Genomic DNA, 9,138 nt, shown 5'->3' on the forward strand with positions numbered 1-9,138 from the left:
TTTCTGCTCCCCACTTTGTAAGATCCCCATACAAAATGGAAACTCAACGTCAACCACTCAGAAAATTTCCTCACTTGTTTCCAAGTTTATGCTAATAAGTTTTCCCCATCTACCCTCTTAGCAGAGTTCCCTTTTACTGAAAGGGAAGCTGACCAATTCATGAATTGCTCAAGAAAGCTAAAAATTTTTTTCCTTGACCAGTTTTGGCGATGAGGGTGGGATCAGAAGACAGCTGCTCATGGCTCTGTTGACAGTAAGAATGCCAGGTGAGGAGCCCACCAAGCCCTCTGCGTTTTCTGTCCTCAGCACCATCTCCTAGCATCACGGTGAGTGCCTCTTGGATCAGAGTGCCACCTCTTTGTGTTTGAGCTCTCTGGTGTCCCTAGCTTTTAGTCCAAAGATTAGCTGGGCAATCTTGTGGATGAGAAGGCTCAAATTTTGAGCCTGAGTCCTTAACCTTTTGGTGCAGTGCACAGTTTCATTTTTGTTACTGATGGTATCTGTATACGAGGTCAGAAGTGAGATGATAAAGATTGGATCCTCAAACTCTAAGAACTGTGATTCTCCACCCTCTCACACCCTAGGTTATTAGTTTAAAAAAGCATGGGGATAGAGGCTGTGACTATCTAATAAAACAACAAAATCTCACCAAAGACAACCTAGAGTTGCAATGACCATTACAGAGAACGTTTAGAGGCCACTTGAGGAAAATGGCAGACAATTTAAACAGGTCAAAGAGAGTGGCTATTTTAATTGGTAATCATAGTTTACAAAGAAATTGTAAGACTCTAAAATTGCTTCATTAAAGGATTCTTTATGAAAAGTAAATTAAAAATTAAAAGCTCATGAAATTTGTTTCCTGTGTTTCTATTTTCATGTCTGACTCATAATTAAAGTTATAAGCTCTCTCTTTCTGTATACTTGATGTATATTTTCTAACTTCCAGATGGTATTACCAAATTAACTTATAAAAACTTCTAAGAAAAGTTCTGTTCTATGCTTAAAGCACTTACTTATAAATTAATACTCAAAAGTCCCAGAAATTAAGGAAATCAAACTTCTAGTATTTCCAATGAATAAGAGTATTCAGAGAACCCAATATGTTATAAAAAATTCAAGTTCATGTAATTGAGATAAAACTTTGACAAATGTGATAAGTTTAATTCCATTACTTAAATAAAAATAATTATATCTTTTGAATTCCAATGCTAAGTAAAATACAAGTGTATGATTTTATTCTATTTCAGTATGTTCTTCCTAAATTTATATAGGCTTAGTTATCAAATAAGCTAGTATTATATCTACTAGATGCTTAAAATGTTGTAAAATGTAAATTTGTGTTTAACCAAATTGAGTAATTATTCTGATGAATTTTATTTTAAGAGTAATTGTGTTTTTTAGGATGTTGACTTGAAGACAGTTTCAAAGCTCTTGCTAACTTAAATATCTAAGGCATGCCAGATGTGTTTTTGTTAAGGAAAAAGAGAATGGTTTTGTCCTAAAGTAAAATGACTGGTTGTGCAGAATAAGAAACATGTATGTGTTGGAAAAAACATGAGTAGATGTAGAAAGTTGTAGAATGTTTGCAGAAAAGGAATTATATTTGTTGTGGTTAAGTTGTGCTAAGATTTGGTAGGCTTATAAGAGTTTTAAGGAGTTTCTTATCAGGTAGTATTTCCATACAAAACTAGAATTTGTTTCTCTCTCTGTTAAATGAAAAAGTTTTTTTGGATTATTGGTCTACTCTAAGTTAGAGATTGTAAAAGGTTTTTCTTAACCATCTGAGTAATTGTCTAGAAGGCAATCCTTTACTGTTTAGAGAACAAGTTTACTCACTTTTAAAAGAACTAGGTATTTTTTACAATCATTTAAAATCTTCTATTTACTTTTAAAATCTTTTATTGTCACTTTGTTTAACTAATAACCAAATATTGTTTCACAGTGACCAGTTTTCCTATTTAACAAAATGTTCAAACCTGACAGCTTTTGACATTTTGCCACAGTCAAACCCTAAATGGCATCTTCTTTATTTCAAACTGTCTTTGGAATTTTCCATAGCATGCCTGGAAAATCACAAAGGATTTGATCTCCTACCTTGGAAAAAAGAAAGGTACTGGAAATAATTAGGTTTATTTGATATGCAATGAGTTGCACGGGAAGTATTGTCAAGTGAAAAAGGATTTTCTAACTTGATTAAATTTCTCTAGGTAAAAGGTTACTAATTACAAGCATTTTAGAAATTGTGTAAAGTTGCTAGAGATGTATCAAAGCCCTGCCTACGAGGTATCTAGTGCTGATCTGCCCAGTGATATCACTGGCCATCATTTCAGTTATTCTTAGAATAATGCCTAATGACCATCTCATCACTTCTGTAGAACAGCAGTAACTTAGCCATGGCCATTTTAAGTATTTTGACATCTGTAGCTCGTTTTCATTCTGATGTCTCCCTGAAAACATTGCCAACAGCTACAGGCCAGAATGTTTCATCTTCAGCAGAAAGGACTGTCTCAGAGGCCCTGGAAAGGCTCTGCCAGGTCCTCTGAGGTGCAGGCTTCTAGTGAATTGCATAAATAACTTTGAGACCGCACCTCTGGACTGAATCAAGTTCTCTAAAATTCTGGGGAAGAAGCGAACATGTTCATGAGATTGCTAACCTAAGAAGGAGCAGAACGAGAATTGAATACAGCACTGAATAAACCGATTAAAAATGATAATAGTTTTATTTGGATTACTGCTGATGTTTTAATGTTCTGCTTTCTAGATACAAGGAATCCCTCGCTCTTTTCCTTTAAGCTATCTGTAATTCGCAAAACATCCATTAGTTTCCCCCGTCCTACCCTTTCAGAATTCAGAAATTGTTATTGAATATTCTTATTTTTATGAGATACAATTATTTGCATAGGTCTCCCTTGTTAAGAGGGCATGATTGGAGACCCTGGCTGTCTAACCAAGGCTTTAGCTGGTGTCTCATATTCGAGAATGACTTTCTTCTCATGCTTAGAGACTTTAAGAAGCTATAGTTTCTATGGAGGCAATGTTACAAAAGGTTTTTAGAAAAACTGTCCTGGAACCCAGTGTGAGTGTTCCCAGCCTTACCAGTCAGTAGGGAAGGTCACTTTCTGGCCAGCAGAGGAAACTTACGATACTTTTGTGACCTTGAGAAAGAGGAATTCACACAAATCTCCAGGTTCTGCAGGTGAAATCTGGTGGCGGGTTCTTCGCTTGGCTCCTAGCTTTCAGAGGCTTTAAAAAGTCCAGCTGGAGGTTCATATTGAAACCCACCAGCAAAGCAAAGCTCAGGTGGCCAGCACGGTGCATCTCCATTCTTGCCGTGCCTATGTAAATGATCAGGCCAAATCTGACGAGACCAGCCTTATTTTATGGTCAGGAATAAGCTTTCGGGGGCTATCTTTGGTCAACGGGGGGCGGCTGCAGAGAGACATTTTGTGTTTTAAGAGAAAATTATAACACGCCCCCGTGGGGGACTGTAAAGTAAAATAAAATGACCAACTGCATGAGCCTTGCCAGCATGGACCATTTCCAAGAAGGGATTTACAGAAGACAAAAGCAATTAACCTGCAGGGTTTCTCTGAGAAAATGGAAGGAGCCCTATAGAACTGCTATAAGCAACACCTGGTGATAAATCTGTTGCAGTCCAGGAGAGACAGTATCAGAATGGACAAATAGATGATATGAATCAATGTATATCTGCTCTCCATCAGAGCCCCACCTATAAAATGGAAATTTAACTTCAGCCAATCAGAACATTTCCTCACTCGCTCCAGCGTGTGTCCTATTCAGCCACCTTTTACAGTCCCTCCGCAGAGGCCCTCTATATTCTGAGTGGGATGCTACCTAATCCAAATGTCATTCAGCAAAGCTGTGAGGCCCTAAAGGGCATGACAAGGCTTTCTTTTAACAGCAGTGATAACTCAAACTTGCCCAAAAAAATCATTTCATGTAATACATTTAGAGGTAGGGATTTTTTTTCCAGAAAACTTTAATATCAGAGTTTGCATGCATTAACTGGAATCATATGTTTTCTAGCAACTACTCACAATACAGGTATTTATTAAATAACCACACTATATGATCTCCATGCAGTTCTCTCCTTTATTTTTAAATTCCAAAGCCCCTACTTTAATTGAAAACTGGCAGAGAAGGGTGTTTGCTGTCGCTATATTATCAGATACTAATCCAGAACAAGGATAAAACCAGTTTGGGATGTTACATAAGCTTTGACTAACTTTTTATATATATGCATATATAAATACGTTATACATACTTGTATATATAAAAGCGAAATGCTGCTGCTCAGTGGAATGTAACAGGCAAAGGCAATGGAGGCCTTCTGCTCTAAGGCATCACTCTCGACTCAGCCTCGTCATCTGCGACCACGCTAATAGAGTATGACTTGCTCCCTGAGGGAACTGTCCACCTCAGAACAACCTTTGATTAACCTACTCAGGTCGAAAACAGCAAAAGAATAAACAGCAGCAGAGAAAATCAAATGTCCCTGCGGCACAACTATGAGACCAAAGATCAAATTGACTAGGCCTTCGATTCTCAAATTCATCAGGCTTATGAAAGTCCAGAGTCACGGACCTTTTAAAAGTCGAGTCGCTGGCAGAGGTAGTATTTCCACAGACACTGCCGAGACTTAAGTTTGTCCCTCAGGCCCATGGGGAGCACAGATTCTCCATATCTTGGGTGATCTCATGTAGCTTATTAATTTGTAAAGCAAGAATGTGTTTAATTAATATGTTTTTTTCTCCCAAGCCAAGGTATTAATGAAAGTGAGAAACCCAAAGCATGGTTCGAAGCCCTGTTGCATCCACCTTGGTAAACTGCTAAAATTGGCTGCTATAAACTTCACTTTGAGACTGTGTTTAAATAGCTTTACCTAAGTTTCATTCTGGAGACAAGAGGCAAATGTCCCAAAATCTGAAAACTACAACCCAAGTGCTACACTGAAATATATGTGTCCTGTGCTCTTCATTTTCTAAATGTGGTCATTATAATTCAGAAGTGAAAATGATGGATGAGAATACCAGATAGTTGACTTAATAGTGTTTGCATTTTATAGTATAGACACCCTCAGTAAACAAAGATATAAAGGGGTTTAATAAAATACTCTGTTTCCATTTTTGAGAAACTCCATGGTCTGATGATCTTTTCATATTGATTATGGATGGGCAACATGTAAAGGAACTGGAAGTTGACAAGTAAAGAGACGGTTCACTGTACTTTAGTGGTAGTCTCCCTGGGCTTATCATGTGGAAATATATAGGGAAGAAGTGCTGAGGAGTTTCTATATATTATACAATTATTCTGTTGTTGTAACTATATATTATTTGGATATTATTTTAATAGCTCTAATTATTTCATTTTGGGGTAAAGAGATTGGAACAGAAGAATGCAACTATTCCATTAATGAATTCATTTCAGGATCAATTAAGAGAACAATTCTACTTTTATTTTCATTTATAATATAGCCATTTTATGATGGTAATGTCCACTTTTCAAGTTATTTTGATTATTGTCTGGGTAATCATTATGTGGGAAGTTACCTATTTGAGTAGAAAGAGATATCAGAGATCCAATATAGTTATAAATTCTCCAGATTATCCTCTATAAACCAAAAAATACAGTGATATATAAACTTGTTTGGATAGATCAATGAGTTGGTTATTTCACTAGGAAGTATAACATATGAGTAATTATGAATTCTCAACTACCTCTCTAAGTACATCTAATGAAAATCGATGTAACTTACTGATTGGGCATCTTTTATGTATCTACATAATGAAAATTGCAATAAAAGGAACACCATTGAGCAAGACTGGCTCCCATCCTTACAGAGAATATAAAACTTTCTCTTCAACAAATCCTGATTTAAGGCTTGGTGTGAATGTGTTTACAGATTTTTGGAGCATAAGTTAATTGTACAAATATTTCAGACTTATGCCATGCTAGCCTTTTATATGTGACCATATTCCTGCCTCAGAAACTCCAATGAACGGATTCTATATTGTTTCCATCTGTGAGGCCATTGGCTTGATGATCTTTCTAGGATGCAAGTAGTTATTATGCCTATTACTGATTTTGCTATTGTTTTGATAGAGCCAATCTTCTATTTTAAAATCCCAGGCTTGTGGCTCGATCATGGATACCCGATAAACTGATGAGTTCTGATTCTTTGTTTCTCATCAATTCTTTTCTTAATTTGTCTCAGAGAATGCAAGCAGAGTGAAATGAGGTATATTCTTCTAACACTTGCCTTCTTCTGACATTCTCTCTAGCCAGAAGCAAAATTGAAAATTAGTTTGACTCTAACTTTATAATTGTTTACCTGCCTTTTTTATTTAATCAGAATTTTCATAGCTAAAGTTGTTAACTTAGCATTACCCATTCAAGACAACCATAACCTTCACCACGACATATTTAGAAACGGACTTCAGATGTACTTTACTAGCTCCCCTGCCAAACAGAAGAATGGGTGTTCTTTTATTTGATGCCACTATTCAGAGGCTGGCCCACAAATATCGTTGTCACAGAATGACTCACGCTCCTAATGATTAATAACATAAAGTCCACATTTCAAGCCTGAACAAACAAGCAGATTATTTTCTCCAAAGTTATATAATAAATACACTGAAAACATGTAGAAACATCATTAGGTACCGACCGAACTTTTAAGCTTGACTATGGCAATGCCATTCCCATTACTAGTCTGCCAGTCTATGAGATCATAGAGAAGAGAGGAGAAGGAAAAATACATCTTAAGTTCAGTCACACTTTGACACCAGGATAGCACACTGATATTTTTCATTTTGTACTGTCAGTTTGGAAGACACTTAGTCTCTGCTCTAAGAATTCATATTGGAAGTATTACTTGCTAAGGGTTTTATACGGACTCTAATGAAATCATTACAAGGGCCCTGCACAAGGGGTATGCTTAATTAATTTTATTTCCATACAAACATCTAAATATTGTCACATGAGGATAATAGGAAATTATTTCCTTAGCTATAGAGAGATGTTGGCTGGCAAAAACGGGCTGTTCAATGAGGCTTGTCAATGCATCACTAAGAGAAAGGAAGGAAGCAAACGGATCAGTGAAAAAATGAAATGTCAGAAGCTTTTACTATTTCTTAGACGCTTTATTTTCCTCAAGGTCATTCATTCACCGAAGTTTTAAAAAAAGTGAGGTAATACACAAAATTGCCAGCCAGAGCTGGTTATATATCAAATTATAAAAAGGTCACATCCCTCCCACTACACAATCACTGGTTCCTTAAATTCCTGTCTCTTCCTCACATTTTATTTGTTGCATCACTAAACAAGAAGGAACTCTTAAAGGAAGATTGAAAGTTCCCTCTTGAACATGCCAAATGATGGTGTGACTTCAGGTTTCTTTGGATTTAATTAAATGTTCTTGTTTGCATTTAAACACTGAGAAGTAGAGCGTAGAATGGCAGACTTTTTACATCAACTCCAGCACTCAAAATTTATGAATATATTTAATTACAAGTTAGCTTAGCTGACCACTGTGATGCTCAGTTTCATGTATCAACATGGCTAGGTTGTGACATCCAGGTGTTTGATCAGTCAGCTTGTGGTCTGATTGTTGCTTTATGATATTTTGTGAGTGGAGTGCATGCATAATCACCTGATTTCATGTACAGTTGATTATATCCACAATCAACAGAGGAGATACCCTCAGGAATGTGGGAGTCTCATCATGCAAGCCATTGGAGGTCTTAAAAGCCAAACCTGAAAACATAAGAAGTGAGCAAGAAGAATTTCTTCTATTGCAGCAGCCCAATTTCTCCTGAGGAATTTAACTCCACCTTTTTCCGAGCTCCCAGCTTATGGTTGGTCAGCACTATGGGATCCAGACTCACCAATCCCCATGGTCACAGGAGCCTCCCTCCCTCCCTCACACACACACACACACACACACACACACACATATAGACTCACCAATCCCCATGGTCACAGGAGCCTCCCTCCCTCCCTCCCACACACACACACACACACACACACACACACATATAGACTCACCAATCCCCATGGTCACAGGAGCCTCCCTCCCTCCCTCACACACACACACACACACACACACACACACATAGACTCACCAATCCCCATGGTCACATGAGCCTCCCTCCCTCCCTCCCTCCCTCACACACACACACACACACACACACACACACACATATAGACTCACCAATCCCCATGGTCACATGAGCCTCCCTCCCTCCCACACACACACACACACACACACACACACACACATATAGACTCACCAATCCCCATGGTCACAGGAGCCTCCCTCCCTCCCTCCCTCCCTCACACACACACACACACACACACACACACATATAGACTCACCAATCCCCATGGTCACAGGAGCCTCCCTCCCTCCCTCCCTCACACACACACACACACACACACACACACACACATACATATAGACTCACCAATCCCCATGGTCACATGAGCCTCCCTCCCTCCCTCCCCCCCCCCCCCCACACACACACAGATATAGACTCACCAATCCCCATGGTCACAGGAGCCTCCCTCCCTCCCTCACACACACACACACACACACACACACACACACATATAGACTCACCAATCCCCATGGTCACATGAGCCTCCCTCCCTCCCACACACACACACACACACACACACACACACACATATAGACTCACCAATCCCCATGGTCACAGGAGCCTCCCTCCCTCCCTCCCACACACACACACACACACACACATATAGACTCACCAATCCCCATGGTCACATGAGCCTCCCTCCCTCCCTCCCACACACACACACACACACACACACACACACATATAGACTCACCAATCCCCATGGTCACATGAGCCTCCCTCCCTCCCACACACACACACACACACACACACACATACATATAGACTCACCAATCCCCATGGTCACATGAGCCTCCCTCCCACACACACACACACACACACACACATACATATAGACTCACCAATCCCCATGGTCACAGGAGCCTCCCTCCCTCCCTCCCACACACACACACACACACACACACACATACATATAGACTCACCAATCCCCATGGTCACATGAGCCTCCCTCCCTCCC

The sequence above is a fragment of the Dasypus novemcinctus genome, chromosome 5 (assembly GCF_030445035.2).
Source record: "Dasypus novemcinctus isolate mDasNov1 chromosome 5, mDasNov1.1.hap2, whole genome shotgun sequence".
NCBI classification, from domain to species: Eukaryota; Metazoa; Chordata; class Mammalia; order Cingulata; family Dasypodidae; genus Dasypus; species Dasypus novemcinctus.